Source organism: Aquarana catesbeiana, linkage group LG02 (assembly GCF_042186555.1).
Source record: "Aquarana catesbeiana isolate 2022-GZ linkage group LG02, ASM4218655v1, whole genome shotgun sequence".
In the NCBI taxonomy this organism is placed as follows: domain Eukaryota; kingdom Metazoa; phylum Chordata; class Amphibia; order Anura; family Ranidae; genus Aquarana; species Aquarana catesbeiana.
Genome location: NC_133325.1, coordinates 569,984,555 through 570,004,062, shown reverse-complemented (window position 1 = coordinate 570,004,062; position 19,508 = coordinate 569,984,555). Strand labels below are relative to the sequence as shown.

Here is a 19,508-nt window from a genome sequence, read left to right as displayed (position 1 = left end):
CTTCCCTGCCGGTGTCATTTATACAGTAATCAGTGCATTTTTGTAGCAGAAAAATGTTGCAGTCAGATCACCGCCATGACTAGTAAAAAAATAAATAAATAAATAATAAAAATGCCATACATCTGTCCTTTATTTTGTAGATGCGATAACTTTTGCACAAACCAATCAATATACGCTAATTAGGAATTTTTTTTACCAAAAATATGTAGAAGAATACATATCGGCCTAAACTGAGGAAGAAATTCGTTTTTTTGGTATTTATTATAGCAAAAAGTAAAAAATAAATTATTTTCTTTTTTTATTAAACTGTCGCTCTTTTTTTGTTTATAGCACAAAAAATAAAAAACATAGAGGTGATCAAATACCACCAAAAGAAAGCTCTATTTGTGGGGAAAAAAGGACATCAATTAAGTTTGGGTACAACGTCGCACGACCGCGCAATTGTCCGTTAAAGCAGCGCAGTGCCGTATCGCAAAAAACAATGGCCTGGTCAGGGAGTGGGTAAATCCTTCTGGAGCTGAAGTGGTTAAAAGAACAAATTCCACAATGAATTAAAAAGGATTCTTTTGTTTCTAGTGTTACCCATTAACACAAGCCAGTCTTCCTAAATTCCAAAGAACCAGGAAAAACTTATTTTGCTACTTGTAAGCTTTCTGTTTATTTCCCGAGCAAGAAGATGACTTGAACTCCATTCTTGTGCTAAACACTAGAGGCAGACTGTTTCCTGTAATCGTCCTGGGTTTCCGGGTGGCTGTGAAATGCTGAGCTGACAATGTAGTTTGTCTCCACAAAAATGGCGTCCTATGAGCTCTTCTGAAGACACTACAATCTGCATCGTCGATAGCATGCGCTATATGGACAGCAAAGCGATGTCATCAGGAAGCGCCAGACAGGACAGGACTGGGAGTAAGTTAAAAGGCGAATGTAATTGCGGTGTGTGTTGTTTTGTTCTATAGTGCTATAGGTGAAAGCTTGATGTTAATGGACTACTTGGTAGCCTTACAGGGAGTTATATTCCGGCGGGACAGTTAGGAAGGTGTCTGTATGGAATACACATATGTATTTACAGTTGTTGGGTCTATGGCAGATGCAGACAGATTGTGTAGTAGAATGTAGAGAGACCACAACCCTGCTGCATGATGCTCTTGCTGATTTTTCCCACTGTGTTAGGTAAAGCTGGCCATAGATGGGTAAGAAATTCAAATGAAAATTCTTAGGAAAAGAATGTCCTAAGAAAGTTTATTTTTTTTTAATCATTAGGGGGTCAATTGATGTTTTTTTTTCGACTGCAGTAATGAGAAAATTCGAAAGAGCAGGATGTAATAAACATTTTACTAAAACTGGCCATAGACAGTTCGAATCTCAGATGATTCAGCAGGGGCTGGCTGAGATTCGAACTGTGTATGGGCAGGCTGAATGTAAACAAGTTGATCGATCAACTTGGATATAACCAGCCTGTCGGATCTTACATATGATTATTGCTAGTGGCTATTATAGCTGGTAGCAGTAATCACTGTGTCCTCCCGGTGGGTACCTATCCCCTGCCAGGAGTACACAATGGCTCCGCAGCAGGGATCCCCAATCAACACTGTGTTGATGGGCAAATCAAGAAATTTTTCTGTCCTGCGACCAAAATAGTTTAATCTATGGGCAGCTTTACCGTGTATGTGGGTTTTGTTCAGTAAAGTCCATTCGTTCCAAAAATCAAGTGTTGAAAGCATTTTTCCTAAGACTTTCTGTTTGAAATTCTATCCATCTAAGGTCAGCCTAACCATTTTAGCAGTGTTTGTACTTTATGGAGTAAGTGGCAGTTGCAGTGTCAATTTACAAAACCACATGAGTTAGGTCCCTTTCACACGATAGGCCCGCTTGGATCCGCCTGTCCGTTTCTCAGGCGGATCCGAGCAGGCCACCCATTGACTTGTATAGGCAGGCAGTGTCAGCAGAGATGTGTCCGCTGACGCCTGCCATCCGATCCGCTCAAAACATATGTATGACGATACGTTCGCCATCTGTCCAGCGGATCGGATGAAAACGGACAGGCGGATCCTTTTTTTCGTCCAATCTCCCATAGAGGACAGCGGGGCTCTGACAGGTCCGTCCCTGCACAGTGAGCAGAGAACTTACCTGTCATCCGCCAGCTCAGCGGGGATCAACGGAGCGATCTCGCACTGAGCTGGAAGAGTCCGCTGAGCGGATCCTCCCTGTGTGAAAGGGGCCTTACACATACATGTCTTTGTTTTTATTTTTTTTTGGCATTTACATGTTAACCTCTAGCTAAACACATACACTCACCGGCCACTTTATTAGGTACACCTTGCTAGTATTGGGTTGGACCCCCTTTTGCCTTCAGAACTGCCTTCATTCTTTGTGGCATAGATTCAACAAGGTGTTGGAAACATTCCTCAGAGATTTTGGTCCATATTGATATGATAACATCACGCAGTTGCTGCTGATTTTTCGGCTGCACATCCATGATGTGAATCTCCCGTTTCACCACATCTCAAATGTGCTCTATTGGATTGAGATCTGGTGACTGTGGAGACCATTGGAGTACAGTGAACTCCTTGTCATGTCCAAGAAACCAGTGGTGAGATGATTTAAGCTTTGTGACCTGTTGCATTATCCTGCTGGAAGTAGACATCAGAAGATGGGTACACTGTAGTCAGGGCTGTCTTGGCCATAGGGCTGTATTGTCAATAACCCCACCAGGTACAGCGTTTTAGAAATTTTAAATTTTTAAATAACATTTTATATTAAACAGAGTTGTGGGCATGTGCTAGGAGTATGTGTGTGTGGTTTTGTTGAGAAGTGTTTTATTACCGTTGTAAAGAGAATCCTGATGCATTTTGTTGTATGTATACTAGGGTTGCACCGATACCGGGCATTTGAATGAGTACTTCTACTCTTGCAAATGCTCGGATTCTCGTCCAGATACCTGGGCAGCCTCAGGGATGATCGGTGTATGGGGGGGGGGGGGGGGGGGGGAGTTACAAGCACTGATCTCCCTGTATAGCTTTTCTGACAGCCGCTTCTCCTCCTCTCCTTCTCGTGGTTGCCAGGGAGATCAGTGCTTGTAACTGCCCCCACCGCTGCACCAATCACCCCCGGCTGTCCCCCTCTACTCCCCGAGTCCTTCTCTGGGTCCCCCTCTGTGCTCCCCGGGTCCCAATCCATTTTGTCCTCCGGGTCCCCCTCTGTATCCTCTCTGGGTCTCCCTGCGTCTTCCCTGGCTCTCCGTGTCCTCCTCCAGTACCCCCGTTCCGGATATTTCTGGATGGAGAGTGGAGAAAGGAGCCGGTAAATCTGTAATTTACCAGCTCCTTCCTTTTCCGAATGCACACAGATCACTGACTCTGTCCATTCATAACTGAAACATAGTAACCTGTGTTTATGATGCTTCAGTTTATGAATGGAGATGAGCCGCTGCCTCCTGTCCATTCTTCTTCGGTGCAGCTGAGGTTGTTGAGAAAGGGACTGGGGAATCTCTATGCCCAGGCCCTTTCCCTGTCTCAAAGGGGAGATCTCAGGGATTTGTTTAGACCCTTGACATCTCGCCAAACCCTCTCCCAACAACGCGGATAAGAAGAAAATAATTGTAAAAAATAAAATAAAAAAAACTACTAACCCATGTGCCATTGTCACATGACATTAAAAAAAAGTATCGCATTTCTGAGTCTGAGGCCTCATACACACGGACGTTTTAAAAAACGGGCTGTAATGCTAGTAACAACACCTGGGAAAAAAAGCAGCGTTAAAAATGCAATTTTATTAGTGTTTTGATTTGGCGTCAATGCGCATTTAACGTCGTTTGTAAGCATTAATACTAAGGCGCGTTTTTTTTTTTTTTTTTAAACATCCCTCTGCTGTTTTCCACTCCCAAATTACCCAGATAAACACTTTTACAGCTTAAAAATGCTGACGCTAAAAAACGTCGGTATAGCACTAGAGGTCGACCGATATGGGTTTTTTTCTGGCCGATGCCAAAGCCGATATTTAGAAATCGCGGTGGCCGATGGCCGATATATGATGCCGATTTTTTTGGGGCCGATATATTAGGCCGATTTCTTTTTTTTTTTCCCCTTCATCGCATAAAATCTAACAGTTAGACCCCTTTCACACTGGGGCGTTTTTCAGGTGCTTTTGGGCTAAAAATAGCGCCTGTAAAACGGCTCCCCTGCAGTCTATGTGAAAGCTTGAGTGCTTTCACACTGAGGCGATGCGCTGGCAGGATGTTAAAAAAAAAGTCCTGCAAGCGGCATCTTTGGAGCGGTGTATACTGCTCCTCCACCACTCCTGCCCATTGAAATGAATGCGCACCGCTGCCGAAGCGCCTGCAAAGCGTTTCGGCAGCAGCGCTTCAGGGGCGCATTTAACCCCTTCTTCGACTGCTAGCTGGGTTATAAGCGCCCCGCTAGCAGCTGAATAGCGCTGCTAAAATGACGGTAAAGCGCCGCTAAAACTAACAGCGTTTTACCGTCAACGCATGCCCGCTCCAGTGTGAAAGCAGCCTTAAGTGATACAGAAAATTTTTTATATTTAAACATTTATTAAACAAAACAAACCTCCAATCAGTTCACTTGTATGTAGAATTTAGATTAAAAAAAAAATAACTATCTTAAATATTAAATACACAAAAACAGGTAATCAAAACTTTTGGACGAAAAAAAATGGGCTAACTTTACTGCTTTTTTTTTTTTTTTTTTTTTTTTTTACTTCATTAGTGTATTTTTTCAAAAAAAATTGCGTTTGAAAGACCACTGCGCAAATACCGTGTGACATAAAATATTGCAACAACCGCTATTTTATTCCCTAGGGTCTCTGCTAGAAAAAATATATATAATGTTTGGGGGTTCTAAGTGATTTTCTAGCAGAAAATAAAGGATTTTTACTTGTAAGCAACAAGTGTCAGAAAAGATTTAGTCTTTTAAATGGTTAAACTGAAAACTTCTCCACGGAGTTCAGTCTATTGATAAAAGAACCTGAAAGAGATACAATGTATCTTCTTATCAGACTTGGCAGGCTGCCCAGAGGAGGAGAGAAGAAAACTTCAGAAAACTTGCATTGACTTCTATTACAGAAGTCATTTGCAAGTCCCGCTGAAGGTATAATCGGCTTTTTTTATCAGCACAATCGGCCGATGCCAATTAAGTAAAAAAAGCCAGATATATCGGTCGACCTCTATATAGCACTAATGTGTGTTTTTGAGCATTTTGTCTGCATCAAAACAGCTCTAGCGCTGGAGCCTCAGAACGCGCTAGTCCTTGTTTTTTTTTTTTTTTTTTTTTTTTTTTTTTTAAGCTTAAAAACGACCATGCCTGTTACAGCTCAAAAAACGCCATGGTGTGTATGAGCCCATTGAATAACATGGAGTGGTGTTCTTAAGCAGCAAAAAAGCTCAAAAAGCCTCTGTTAAAACCTCCATGTGTATGAGGCCTAAAAGTGGCATCGGTGCAACCCTAATGTATACAATGACAATAAAGTATATCTTATCTTAAAAGGATGGATATAGTCAGCAACAATACTCAGGTAGGCCGTGGTGTTTAAACGATGTTCAGTTGGTACTAAGGGGCCCAAAGTTTGCCAAGAAAATATCCCCCACACCATTACACCACCACAACCAGCCTGAACTGTTGATACAAGGCAGAATGAATCTATGCTTTCGTGTTGTTGATGCCAAATTCTGACCCTACCATCTGCTGCTGCTGTAACCCCGCCCCTGACGTTATTTCTAGTCTATTCCCCGCCCCTTTTCGTTCTGCGCAGTGGGGGAAGAGCACATGGCGGATACACAGGAGGTGCGTGCTAATTACAGGAACGAGGAGGAGGAAAGCCCGGATCCGGACACGTCCCGATCCAGAAGGAGATTTAAGGCCTCAAATATGCCCTTTGGGGAGATTTTGGTGATGGTCGATATCCTGAAGAAGGCCGACTATGATGGGAAGTATGGACCTTACCCCAACCCCAATGTCAGAAAGGCCAAGGAAAACTCAGGAAACGGTGGTCGGACCTCAAATTACGAGAACACGAGCATTACAGAAAGATCCAGAAAGTGCTGCAAAAAAGTAAGTAGTTGTGCTGTGTTCCTATTCTTTTTGTGTTCATTACGTTCGTGCTGCTCCATGTGCTTTTCTTAAAAGTGTACATTTTAAAATGGCAACTTTCATGTTCATGGGCACATTATTCGTTCGTATCAAACATTTTTCTTTCGGCCTATAAAACACCATTGTTTTGGCCATATACATTTGGCCACATTTTTTACGCCCTACTTGTGTGAAACTAATTTGGTTGTGTAGATGGCTTTGTTATTACAATGAAATGCAAACTAGTTTCTGTGTAAGGAGAGGACACTGAGCAGCTGTTTTCACATCTGGACACTGGAGCACTAGTGTGGGACCCCAGAACACAATTTTTATTAGGGGGGCCACACAGGTGCTCCAGTGTATACTATAGGGGTGACTCCATCTGGGAAGCTTGTACCAAACAGGTAAAGTATTGCAGCTTGACAAAGGACACTGAAAATGCTACATTTTGGAACTCTGCCAAAATAGACAATTGTACCCCACTTCCAGGCAATGTTTCTTATTTATAGTTCTGCCATCAAATATCTGTGTGCTAAGTATACCATTTTTGTTTTACATAGGGGAGAAAAGACTCGGAGGACACCCCTCATCCGAGGAGACCACAGACCCCCCACCTCTGGAAGAAGGGGAAATACCCCCAACACAAGAAGAGCAGGAGGAAGAAGACGTGGTGGAAATTGTCACCACGACAGGTGAGTGTCTGCGACCACAGGCTCAGGTAAGAGATGGATGCTGGCATATTTTTGATACCTGTTTTTGTTTGGTTTCTCTCTTTTTAGGTGATCGTGTTGTTGTGGATCCAGATCCTTTCTCATCAGAAAGTGCCCAGATCCTGATTGGGGAGATCATGGGGTGTAATTTACAATTGGAAAACCTCAAGAAAAACATCAATGATGTTATTTAAAAAAATAAAAACATCATTGATGTTTTGGGGCAAGTTTAAAACCCCTCCAAAACACTTTGTTTTTTTGTGTGCTACAATGTTAGAAATGTTTTAGCGATTTTTAGAAAAGCCAAATTTGGAGGATGCACACAGTGTGCCAACATGTGCTATCTGCCATCACGGGAGATCAATGGACGCATTTTGGGGGTGCAACCCCTTCCTCAATAATAAAGTAGCTGAGAGGAAGGGGTTTCTCCCCCAAAACACGTCCCTTGATCCCCCATGATGGCAGCTAGCACATGTTGACATTGGGAAATTTGTGTGCATCTTCCAAATTTGGCTTTTCCTGGGGTGACTTCACCCCATCTGAACGCAATATCAAACACAGTTCCTAAATACTCTTGTCTGATATTGCCTTCAAGTTCTACCAAATGTGAACTTTGTAAGTTCAAGATTTGTGTCTGTCTTGTTGGTTTTACACATGCCTGTTTTATCTTAAATGGACATTTTATATTTTTTATAATGCCCCCCCAAAAATTGTTATACAACAAACATGTTGGTTTGTTTTAAAAACCTTTTCTAAATGCACATGTGATTGTGCAGGTATTAAAAAGATTGTTAATGAAGAATGTGTGGATTATTGTCTAAACGTTACAACACTTTTGTGGTGATGTAATTGCTGCTTTCTGTGAAAATGGGGGTTATTTCCTAAGGGCAAATCCTCTTTGCACTACAAGTGCAGTTTCAGTGCAGTTTCAAGTGCACTTGTAGTGCAAAGTGTATTTGCCTTTAGTAAATAACACCCAACAGTGCTTTGTATAAGGTTACACAATCACGCCATTTTCAGGACTCCCCACATTTCTGTCAGGGTCAGCTAAAACAAACACAAGCAGTAAATGTCAACAAAGATTTGGTTTTTTTTTTTGGTTTTATTTGATAAAGGCTTCACAAATTTGCTGGCATATTGATGGCCCCCCTACCCGCAAAGAACTCAAGGTATCTTAACCGGACATCACGGGCACTCAGGGAGGGCAAGCCAGGACGGCCACTTTCAAGCGCCGTCAGGGTTGTTTCATTTATCATTCCGGCCTCAGGCCCAACTGAGCCAGCATAGTTGGCAGAATATTGGCGTAAAAAGTTATGTAGAACACAGCACGCCAGGATTATATTATTAAGTTTATACTCCGCCATATGGATGGGTGTCAGAAATAGGCAGAACCGGCTGGCCATGATTCCAAATGTGTTCTCCACCACTCTTCTGGCTCTGGCCAGCCAGTAATTAAAAACCCTCTGTTCCGGGGTGAGGGTCCTCATCGGGAATGGCCGCATAAGATGGTCCCCCAGCGCAAATGCTTCATCCGCAACGAAGACGAATGGGAGTCCTTCCACATTCTCTTCTGGAGGTGGCAAGTCCAAGCTGTAAAGACGCCTGTAAAACTCTGTCTGGGCGATGACTCCACCATAGGACATCCGGCCATTCTTCCCCACATCCACATACAGGAAGTCGTAATTAGCCGACACCACCGCCAACATTACAATACTATTGAACCCCTTGTAATTATAATAGTACGACCCCGAGTTGGGTGGTGGGACGATGTGGATGTGTTTCCCATCAATTGCCCCTCCGCAGTTAGGAAAGTCTCACCGCTGGGCAAAGTGGGAGGCCACAGTCTGCCATTCCTGTGGCGTGGAAGGAAACTGTTGAGGAAAAAAAAAAAAATGAGTATTTTTGCACATAAACATGGAAAGCAGATTAGACACAAACCTTCTTGGCCAACATCCAGATAACATTTATTAAGGGGAATTTTACAACACCAAAGTATAAGGTACGCCTATCATACCCCCCCCCCCTCTCATGGGCCATTTCTAACATTATAGGGGGGGGATCTTGGACAGGTAACCCTCTTCACTTCATTGAGAGATGAATGCCTAAATACAGGGTATTACTTGGAACAGCCCCTCCTTAGTTACACTATTGGCAGCCCACTGGACAGGTAAGAAGTGTCATAATACAAAGATATAAATACACACTGTACACATTTGAGCACATTTGGACATTCTGCTATTACCTATCAAGATAATAATAGGATACAAAAACTTTACAACAGTACAATTTGAAAGTATACAGGAAGGCCCTTGCACTACATGCTTTGGGGAATTCATTCATACATCTGACCACAAAAGAGGTGGGTATATTGTGTATGGGTTTGGCAAAGTCAGCAGATAGATGATTGAGGATAGATAGAGAATTGGTATTAGCTGACTTAGCAGTTGGGGGGAGGGAGGGTTAATAAAAATGATTTGGGGACACTACAAAAAAAAAGCCTCTGGCACTCTGCCTGAATTTAAAGCACAAATCAGATTTCTAAACATTTTAGGGGGTGTTTGGGGTAAAGCACTACTATGGAGCTGATAAAATACATTGTTAAGTGACTACATGAGGTGAATATAGGGCCAGGAGAGCATGCTGGGGAGGTAAGTGAAGGCAAATATGCATGAAGGACAACAAAAAATAATTACAGAAAAATCCAGCATGCATGAGGAGAAAGGGGACATTCACAGCATATTACAATCCTGGTAATTAGGGAATGAGGAAAGAAATACAATATATTAGCAAACATTAAATACAATAAAATGTGATATTAAAGGATAAATCTTACCTTAATATACTCCTTCTGCAGGACCTGGATGATGGCAGAGCAGGTCTCTGGGATAATGATACCCAGAGCCTGGGGGGAGATGCCTGTCGAGAACTTCAAGTCCTGCAGGCTTCTCCCTGTTGCCAAGTACCGCAGGGTAGCGACGAGCCTCTGCTCCGGTGTGATGGCTTGCCTCATGCAGGTATCCTGCCTGCTGATATAGGGGGTCAGCGAAGCCAACAAACGGTGAAATATGGGGTCCGTCATCCGGAGAAAGTTCCTGAAATCATCAGGATTATTCTCACGGATCTCCTGGAGCAAAGGCATATGAGAGAACTGGTCACGCTGAAGCAACCAATTCTTGGTCCATGAACTCCTCCCCACCCTGTTCATGGACTGGACTTGTGTCAAGGTCAGGACCCCAACATCAAGCCCCCGCACAGCACAAACTCTACGAGGAGTACGTATACGCAACATGGGTAGAAAACGGTCGGCTGCTCAGAACGAAGTAACAGAACGCACTGAAGAACAGAAAGGCCTGTGAAGAGCGACCTGAAAAACAGCAAGATCGCACAGAAAACTCCAATACGAACTGACTGCACGCACTAAAGAGCAGATACAAACTCACAAGCACAAACTGAACCGCTGAAAACGATCTGAAAGCCACGAGTCTGAAAAAGCGAGAATCGTCTCTCACCAAACTTTTACTAACACGAGATTAGCAAAAGGAGCCCAAAGGGTGCCGCGCTTGGTTCTGAACTGGCCTTTTCTAGTCTCGTCGTACATGGTGTACGTGACCGCGTGGTTGGCGATCAGAAACTCCGACAACTTTGTGCGACCGTGTGTACGCAAAACAAGTTTGAGCTAACATCCGTCGGAAAAAATCCTAGGATTTTGTTGTCGGAATGTCCGATCAATGTCCGACCGTGTGTACGGGGCATAAGACTGGGATATGTGAAAATGTGGTATACTCCGCGCCAATGAATAAAACAATTAGTGAAATTAAATAAACGGCTGCTCCCCTGATAAAGCAGTGATACTTAATAATATTTAAATGCAGTGTAGAGGGCGCACCATATCATTGATTTGTAAAAATGTGAAACAAAGTACCGTATTTATCGGCGTATAACACGCACATTCATTTTAAGAGGGAAGTTTCAGGAAAAAATCTTACATTTTAAATAAGGAACTTTGAAGCAAAATAAGGGTCAGTGCCCATCTGGAGCCTCACCAGTGCCATCAATGCAGCCTGATCAATGCCCATCTGCAGCCTCACTATTGCCATCAATGCAGCAGCTTCATCAATGCCTTCAATGCAGCAGCCTCACCATTGCCATCAGTGCTGCCTGATCGATGCCCATCTCTAGAGGGGACAGGGAGGGGGGTGGGATGAGCGCCGACAGATTACATACAGTGAGAATCTCCTATGATAGACAGAACAGTGGTCCAATGGCAGCCCAGGAGATGGGACTTCCTATTACAGAGGCCGCCAAGTAAACAGGAGATTCTCATTGTATGTAATCTGACGGCGCTCGCCCCGCCCCCCTCCCTGTCCCCTCTGAGGCAGCTAAAATTGAAGTATTGGCATATAACACGCACACGCTATTTGCACCCGATTTTCATGGTGAAAAAGTGAGTGTTATACGCCAATAAATACAGTAATTAAATTACACTCAAATAGACGCCACTGTGAATGACAAGTAAAGTGCAATGTGTCATATAAACAAACAAATATAAAAATGTATAGTGCTTGGGTAACAAACAGGGAAGACCATGCAAGACTGGGATGGGTTATTATTTATGTGCGTGTAAAAGCACTATATTACCAATACTTTTGGTAATATAGTGTATCTCCCCATTGTCTGGATGTGGTGAATGTTGTCAAGGTTTATCTAGATCACTACTTCTTTTAGGCAAATAGAATATTTTGTTATTCAATAATGTAGATAAAACAGGTCCCCCCCAACCTCCAGATTTCACAGGTTTATTATACATTTTATAAGCTTGATGTATCTGCCTTCACAGGTGCTAGCTTTGACCTGTAAAGTTCTGCAAACAGCTGTTTATTACCCTTGTTTTTGAGTTTTTCTTGTTGGGCTAGTTTGCTTGTGTAGGCTTGGTGTGCCTGTTCCTGTGTTTTGACTGCTTTTGGAAATCCCTACTTAGTTATACTAAACACACACTGTTTAATTTACATTGGCCCTTCTATGTCTGTGTATGGATGATGGCACTGTAATTATTTTAAGTATCTTATTAGTATCTTATCATATCTATTATTTTAAGTAAAAAGTACCTTTTTTTCCTAATCGATATATAGCTGTCACGTGACCAGATCTTTCCCTGCAGACACTTATTTCGTAAAATAAGTACAGTGCAGGAGGAGCTTCTAGTCTTTTGCTGCTGGTCACATGTTCAAAAAGAAAAAAAAAACAGCCTTTGGAATACAGAGTAAAAATAAATGTCAATCAACTGTTTTAAATTGTCATACAAATATATATTTGAAATTAAATCTTTATGTTGTGAAAATAACTAACATGGTGGCCCCATGTGGGCAGATTTCTGTTAGTCACAGACTGTCACACCCCTCTAGCCTGTGTCTTAGAATAAGAGGGAAGTGAAGCCTCCATGAATCTGCATGTAATATGCTGACCCTATTGTGTTTAGCTGGTTAGTGGGCATGGAGGAGGAGGAGGGAGGGAGTGGGCTGTCATTTACCACTGTGTTTACACCCACGTGTGACCCTATAGTCACATGGGCAGCTTAGATGTGATAGGGAGGAAATGTTTAGCATATAAACTCACTGAAAACTGAGCATGCACAGAGTTACCACTGCAGCTGTAAAATCCCTAGCTGAATTGGGGACATGAACAGAAGGTGGAGATAGAGAACAGCAGGATCAACCAGTTTTTTTATACAGAAAATGGATCTCATAGTGACTGAGTATCAACAGAATGTAATACAGCATTTATTGATATTTTTTTATGATGTGACACTTTATTTACCATCAAGCTGTGTCTCTCAGTGGACAATTGAGAATATAGGGTTGTTTTTTTTTTTTTTTTTTTTTGTACTCTGTAAAATCCTTTTCTTAGAGTATATTGAGAGACACCGATCCCTCCCCTCGTATGCTGTCCTTCCTTTTTTTTTTTTTTTTTTCCTTGTACTGCTTGTTGCAACTGGCAAGATGTTAAAGGTTATAGCCTTTAGGGGGCTGGTCTTCGGATTTTATGTTCCTAGTGTCCATTTTTCCTCTAATGCCGCGTACACACGAGCTGACTTTTCGGCCGGTCTGGTCCGATGGACCGAGTCTGGTGGAAAATTCAACCGTGTGTGGGCTTCATCGGACCTGCAGCGGACTTTTTCGGTCGAAAATCTGACGGACTTTAGATTTGGAACATGTTTCAAATCTTTACGTCGGAACTCCGCCGGACCCAAGTCCTATCGAAAAGTCTGCTCGTCTGTATGCTAGTCTGACGGATGAAAACCGACGCTAGGGCAGCTATTGGCTACTGGCTATCAACTTCCTTATTTTAGTCCGGTTGTACGTCATCACGTACAAATCCGTCGGACTTTGGTGTGATTGTGTGTAGGCAAGTCCGTTTGTTCGGAAAGTCCGTCTAAAGTCCGTCGGATAGACCGTCGGACCAGTCCGTTTGAAAAGTCCGCTTGTGTGTGTACGCGGCATAAGAGTCACATGTTTTAGTACTAATCTTGGCATACTTGGATATTTCATGGATCATTTCAGGCAGGGCCGTCTTTAATATGGACTTGGCCCTGGGCAAACCTTTTCTTGGGAAGGGGGGGCCCCCCCCTTTCTGAGACATACAAAAAATAGCAGGTGGACTCAGAATCTGTTTACTGCAGCAGATCACGCCGCGATTGCAATTGTTTGCCAGAGGTTACAGCCTATCCTTACCGTTCACTGGCTGGTTGCTAGAGGTTACAACACATAATTTCTGCTTGCTGATTGGTTGCTAGAGGTTACTGCACATTATTAGCACTCACTGATTGGTTGCTAGGGGTTACAGCACATCCATTACCACACACTGGTTGCTAAAGATTACAGCAGATCACTACTGTTCATTGGTTGCTACAGATTAATGCACATTATTACCACTCACTGAGAAGTGGAGCAATTCCAAATAATTGAGCAAGTAAAGCGGCACATTAATACAAATACAAGAGGAGACGATCGGAGACTGCGGACATGCTACAGGTAACAATCGGAGACTGCGGACATGCTACAGGAGATGGTCGGAGAACTTTCAGCAATGCACAGATTTACAGTTGAATAACACAGCTCAGGGTTTCAGTAGTCAGGCATTTTATGGATGTAAGGACATACCTGGCCAGCCGAGTTCACTGCATACATTTAGAGGTCCGGGGGCAGGGCTTCCACTCTCTACTCTCACTACAACTGCTCCACCCTGAGCATACAGGCATGGGGCTGGGTTAGAGCATCAGTGAAGCTCCCGGCCCCACCCCTGGACCTCTGTATTCCCCAGCCAGTATAGAAGGGGTGGGGCCTGAAGCCCCACTGACGCTCCAACTCCGATGACTGCTCTCACTACAGTCACTCTGCTCTGTTCCGAGCATACAGGCTGCATAGAGCGGGGTCAGAGGAGCTCCTGGCTGGCTAGCTCAGGAATACAGCCTCCAGTGTCCTCTGTGGACTATGCAAAGCGTCATAGGGGCCCCAATTCGTGGGTAGCGCGGGCTTAATGCTTTGGGCCCAGGGCAGGTGCCCTGTTTGCCCTGCGTTAAAGACGGCCCTGATTTCAGACACCGAGGGCTAAGAAGTTAAAGTCCAGTCAAAAATGAAAATTTTGCTATTCTATGTAAAATATTTTTATCAAAATACATTTTTTGGATAGCTGATTGTCTAGCTTAGAAAGTCTTATCTAAGCTAGACAATCGGCTTCTTCCTGTTGTTGACTGACAACGCTATCTTCCTTTATCTGAATTCTGCATGCAGCCTCTCACTTCCTGAAAATATTGTCGGTCTCTCCTACACAGGCATGCCTACTATTTAATCAAACCATCCCTGTCTTGCCCAGCCCTGCCCCCATCCCTCCTATCCTCAGTCAGACACTCGCATCACAAACGAACACACAGTGTCATGCATGCACCACACGCACTCTCATGAATTAAGTCCATACTGCACACATCTGATAGAGCTGAGAACATAGGACAGACACATAGTCACATATGCCCCTTGATGAGAACCGAAATGGCATGGTCCCAGAGAAGGCTGAAATAGATGATGCCCTACTCACTTATCGCATGGGATCGGGGATTGAGTCTAATGCGCCCCGGTTGTCATGGAAATTATGCCGCCATACAGCCTGCGTGCAGCGTCATTTCCTTTTACAATTCAGTTTCCCTGTGTGCCTTGGGCTGGGTATAATGTCACTTCCGGAATCTGGATATTCAATAAGGAACACGCCCAGCAGCTGGAGACTAATGGCACGCATAGCTGCTGTAAACTGTGGAGGTAGCTGGGGAAGGACGACTGTGACTGGTGCTATTTAGCAACTAAATTGGGTAAAAGGAGGGGTTTTGACAAGTTTGAACAATACAGATCGATTTCAAATGCTCATTGCATGTCTGCTATGAATTTTACTGTGGCTGCCTGGACTTCCACCTTCAATAAAATTTATTTTTTACTTCACTTCCCTGCTACTACTTTTAGCTACTAAGACAGGAAGCCCCTGTGTAAATGACTTGGAAATTACACCAATCACTGCTGACACTGGGTGAGTTTTTACATTTCTGCTATGGTCATGTTTATTTAGTGATAGCTTTGTAATTCGTCACAATAACAAGTAATGCATACTTTAACCACTTGCCAAGTGAGCCAATTCTGACATTTCTCTCATATACCGTATATACTCGAGTATAAGCCGACCCGAATATAAGCCGAGGCACCTAATTTTACCACAAAAACCTGGGAAAACTTATTGACTCGAGTATAAGCCTAGGATGAGAAATGCGCAGCTACTGTAAGTGCCCATTTGCAGCCTTACTGTGCCCATTTGCATGCCTCACTGTGCCCATTAGCAGCCATAGGTCCCTCGAACTTCATACTAGGTAGTTAAGGGTTCCTAGATGCCCCCTAGCTGCAGCCAAAATTTGGGGTCTCTGGACCCAAAGGTCCCGAAATGACATTGCTGCAGATGGACACAGTTGACCAAATTTGGGCCCCCATATCTCAGGGCCACTTTGTGCTGTGCAAACCCAGTGGAACTAGCACTACAACATATCCAAAGCTGGAGTTCCTAGCACCAAGTGGTTCCGAGATACGAAGCCCCAAAGTCGGTTCGGAAAATGTCAAGCAGTTTTCTGTAGCAGAGAATTACATTTTCTGAACCGACTTTGGGGCCCCATATCTTGGGGGGCCACTTGGTGCTAGGAACCCCAGCTTTGGATATATTGTAGTGCTAGTTCCACTGGGTTTGCACACCAAAGTTGCGGTTCCTAGCACCAAGTGGCCCTAAGATACGGGGCCCCAAAGTTGGTTTGGAAAATATCAAGCACTTTTTCTGCAGCAGAGAATGACATTTTCTGAACCAAATTTGGGGCCCCATATCTCGGGGCCACTTGGTGCTAGGAACCCCAACTTTGGTGTGCAAACCCAGTGGAACTAGCACTACAATATATCCAAAGCTGGGGTTCTTGGCACCAAGTGGCCCTGAGATACGGGGCCTCAAAGTCGGTTGTGAAAATGTCATTCTTTGCACCAGAAAAGTGCTTGACTCGAGTATAAGCCGAGGGGGGCACTTTCAGCACAAAAAAAAGTGCTGAAAAACTCGGCTTATACTCAAGTATGTTCTTTGCCAGAGAATTACTTAGAACCCCCAAACATTATACAGTTTCTTTTACAAAAGTGAGTATACCCCTTACATTTTTGTAAATATTTTATTATAGCTTTTCATGTGACAACACTGAAGAAATGACACTTTTCTACAATGTAAAGTAGTGAGTGTGCAGCTTGTATAACAGTGTAAATTTGCTGTCCCCTCAAAATAACTCAACACACAGCCATTAAAGTGGTTGTAAACCCTTACAGACCACTTTGACCTACAGGTAAGCCTAGATTAAGGCTTACCTGTAGGTCCAAGAAATATCTCCTAAACCTACTCTGTTTAGAAGATATTAGCAAAAAGACAGGCACTGCTGTCTACGGCTCATGCGCCGTAGACAGCGTCGTGCAGGCGCACTGAGCATGCCACTGCTAAAGGAGATATGCCGTTAGTGGCGGCTCACGTGCGCATGCGCGGGAGTGACGTCCTCACGGCGCCAGAGGCACAATACCCGGAAAGAAGATGGACGCTCCATAGCATAGGGGACAGCGGTGACATTGCAGGCTCCTGTGTCAGCAAATTTACACTGTTATACAAGCTGTACACTCACTACTTTACATTGTAGCAAAGTGTCATTTCTTCAGTGTTGTCAGATGAAAGGATATAATAAAATATTTACAAAAATGTGAGGGGTGTACTCACTTTTGTGAGAATAAATATATATATATATATTAGTTTTGTTTTTTTTTTTTTTTTAGCAGAGACCCTAGGGAATAAAATAGCGGTCGCTGCAATTTTTTTAAGTCGCACGGTATTTGCGCAGCAATTTTGCAAACGCAATTTTTTTGGAAAACAAACACTTTCAGGAATTAAAAAAAAAAAACATATTTACCCCAATTCTTTGTATAATGTGAAAGATGATGTTATGCCGAGTAAATAAGATACCTAACATGTCACTCTTTAAAATTGTGCATGCTTGTGAAATGGCGACAAACTACGATACTAAAAAATCCTCATAGGCGACGCTTTTACATTTTTCTTAAAGGTTACCAGTTTAGAGTTACAAAGGAGGTCTTGGACTAAAATTATTGCTCTCACTCTAACGTTCGCTGTGATACCTCACATGTGTGGTTTGAACGCAGTTTACATATGCGGGCGCAACGTACGTATGCGTTCGCTTCTGAATGCGAGCAGGAGGGAAAGTGGGCGCTTAAAATAACAATTTTTTTTTTTTTTTTCATCCGTTTTACAAGGAATGTAAACATCCCTTGTAATCGGAATAGGGCATGACAGGTCCTCTATTTTTGGAGATATCTGGGGTCTATAAGTCCCCAGATCTCTCCTCTATGCTGTAAAGCCTGAGATCATAAATAAAAAAAAAATCGATCTCAGGCTTTCCAGCAAAAAAAAAAGGCAGTGTTTACATCTGCTGGTGCCGAACGTGACATGACATCACTTCCGGCCTCCAAGGGTCATAGAGCTGGCCGGGGACCACCTTCCTGGGCCTATCCCTCCTCATGGACATAACTAAAAAGAGTGAGTTGCGGTCATATTGGTCCACTGACCCAGTTCACCATATGCCTGTGTTCACTGCCTCCATGACCAGGACATGATACGGTAGTAGATAGGTGGCGCTAGTGACTAAACTAGTGACAATAACAATGGTGAAAATGAAAACTGTATCACGCTATGGAAGCATCCATTGTTTTTTCTATGTCCCATGGTTAACCATCTGGGGAAGAAGTCTTTTGCCTATTGCTATCCAGTCTCCATATGTGAGCAGGCACAATCCTGCACAAGCGCTCATGACTTTCTTTTTAATTAAAGAAGTCATTTGTATCTGGTAAGCAGATTTTTCACTTATCACTGTGGGTTGTACTTCTTGGTGAAGGAATTTCCACTCTCCACACAGAAGATATTATCTACATCTAGAAGATCACTTTTGTTTACAATTGAATTCTGGTTGCTTTCTTTGCAATTGGGACTCTAAGACTACCACTGTTCAACGTTGTGATTCATCACCTATGTTTTACACAGTATTATCTTTTTATATTAGTATCTTTATTTCACCTAGTCAGTTGTCTAATCACTAGTTTTCATTTTCACCATTGTTATTATCACTAGTTTAGTCACTAGCGCCCCCTATCTACTACCAATTCTTATTGATCACTCTGTGCAATCATTGGAGCAGCTTCAATGCTATTTTTTTTTATTTATGTTTTTTTACTAAATTTGGAGTGGAGTTTATTTTTTCACTCGGGACACGATACGAGCAGATCTTGTGGTTCATGCATGTCAACGATAATGAACTCTCGTCCTCGGGGTGACCCTGAATTTGATCGGCTCTACAAAATTCGGCCCCTTGTAAACCACTTCAACCAAGGTTTTGCAGCCATGTTTACTCCCCATCAAGTTGTCTGCGTTGATGAGTCCCTGATTAAGTTTTCTGGCCGCTTGTCATTCAAACAGTATCTTCCCAGCAAGCGTGCCAGATACGGGGTCAAGATGTAAGCTCTGTGACAGGGCCACAGGCTATACATGTAGTTTTATGGTTTACGAGGGAAGAGATGGTTACGTAGAGCTGGAGAACTGCCCTGACTACATAGGGAGCACTGGTAAGATTGTGTGGGACTTGGTGTCACCCTTATTCGGAAAGGGGTACCACTTGTATGTGGACAATTATTACACAAGCGTGCCACTTTTTAGTCACTTGTTTGTAGCCCCGTGTGATCTAATCGCCGGGGCTTTCCCCAGCGGCTTGTAGATTCACATCTTAGGCTGGGGGAGAGAGCCTGCTTGAGATGTAATAATTTGCTTGCTGTGGAGTGGAGGGATAATAAGAATGTTTTCGTTCTTTCCTCCCTTCACACAGACACGACAGTCCAAATTCCTACGGCGACTGGTGTGGATAAACCCCTCTGTGTCCACGAATATAACCTCCAATATGGGAGGGGTGGACCTCAACGACCAGTTGTTGACGCCGTACCTAATTGCCCATAAGGCCAGACGCTGGTATAAAAAAGTGTCTGTATACTTATTTCAATTGGCTTTGCTAAACGCTCATGTGCTATACCAGTGTTTCTCAACTCCAGTCCTCAAG

The 19,508-nt window shown here is 43.3% G+C and overlaps 1 protein-coding gene across 3 annotated transcripts in view; it reads left to right on the top strand.

Annotated features, from left to right (window-relative positions):
* The first annotated feature begins 774 nt into the window (after nt 1-774).
* The window catches only part of KLHL12 (kelch like family member 12), a 65,598-nt gene continuing 46,864 nt past the window's right edge, over nt 775-19,508 (top strand). The window contains exons 1-2 of one of the 3 annotated variants that reach the window (XM_073616072.1): nt 778-906; nt 15,298-15,361. The gene's annotated coding sequence lies outside the window, so the exon portion shown is untranslated. Of the gene's footprint in view, nt 934-15,297; nt 15,362-19,508 lie in introns of all 3 variants that reach the window. The other 2 variants (XM_073616073.1, XM_073616074.1) reach the window with 2 other exon arrangements.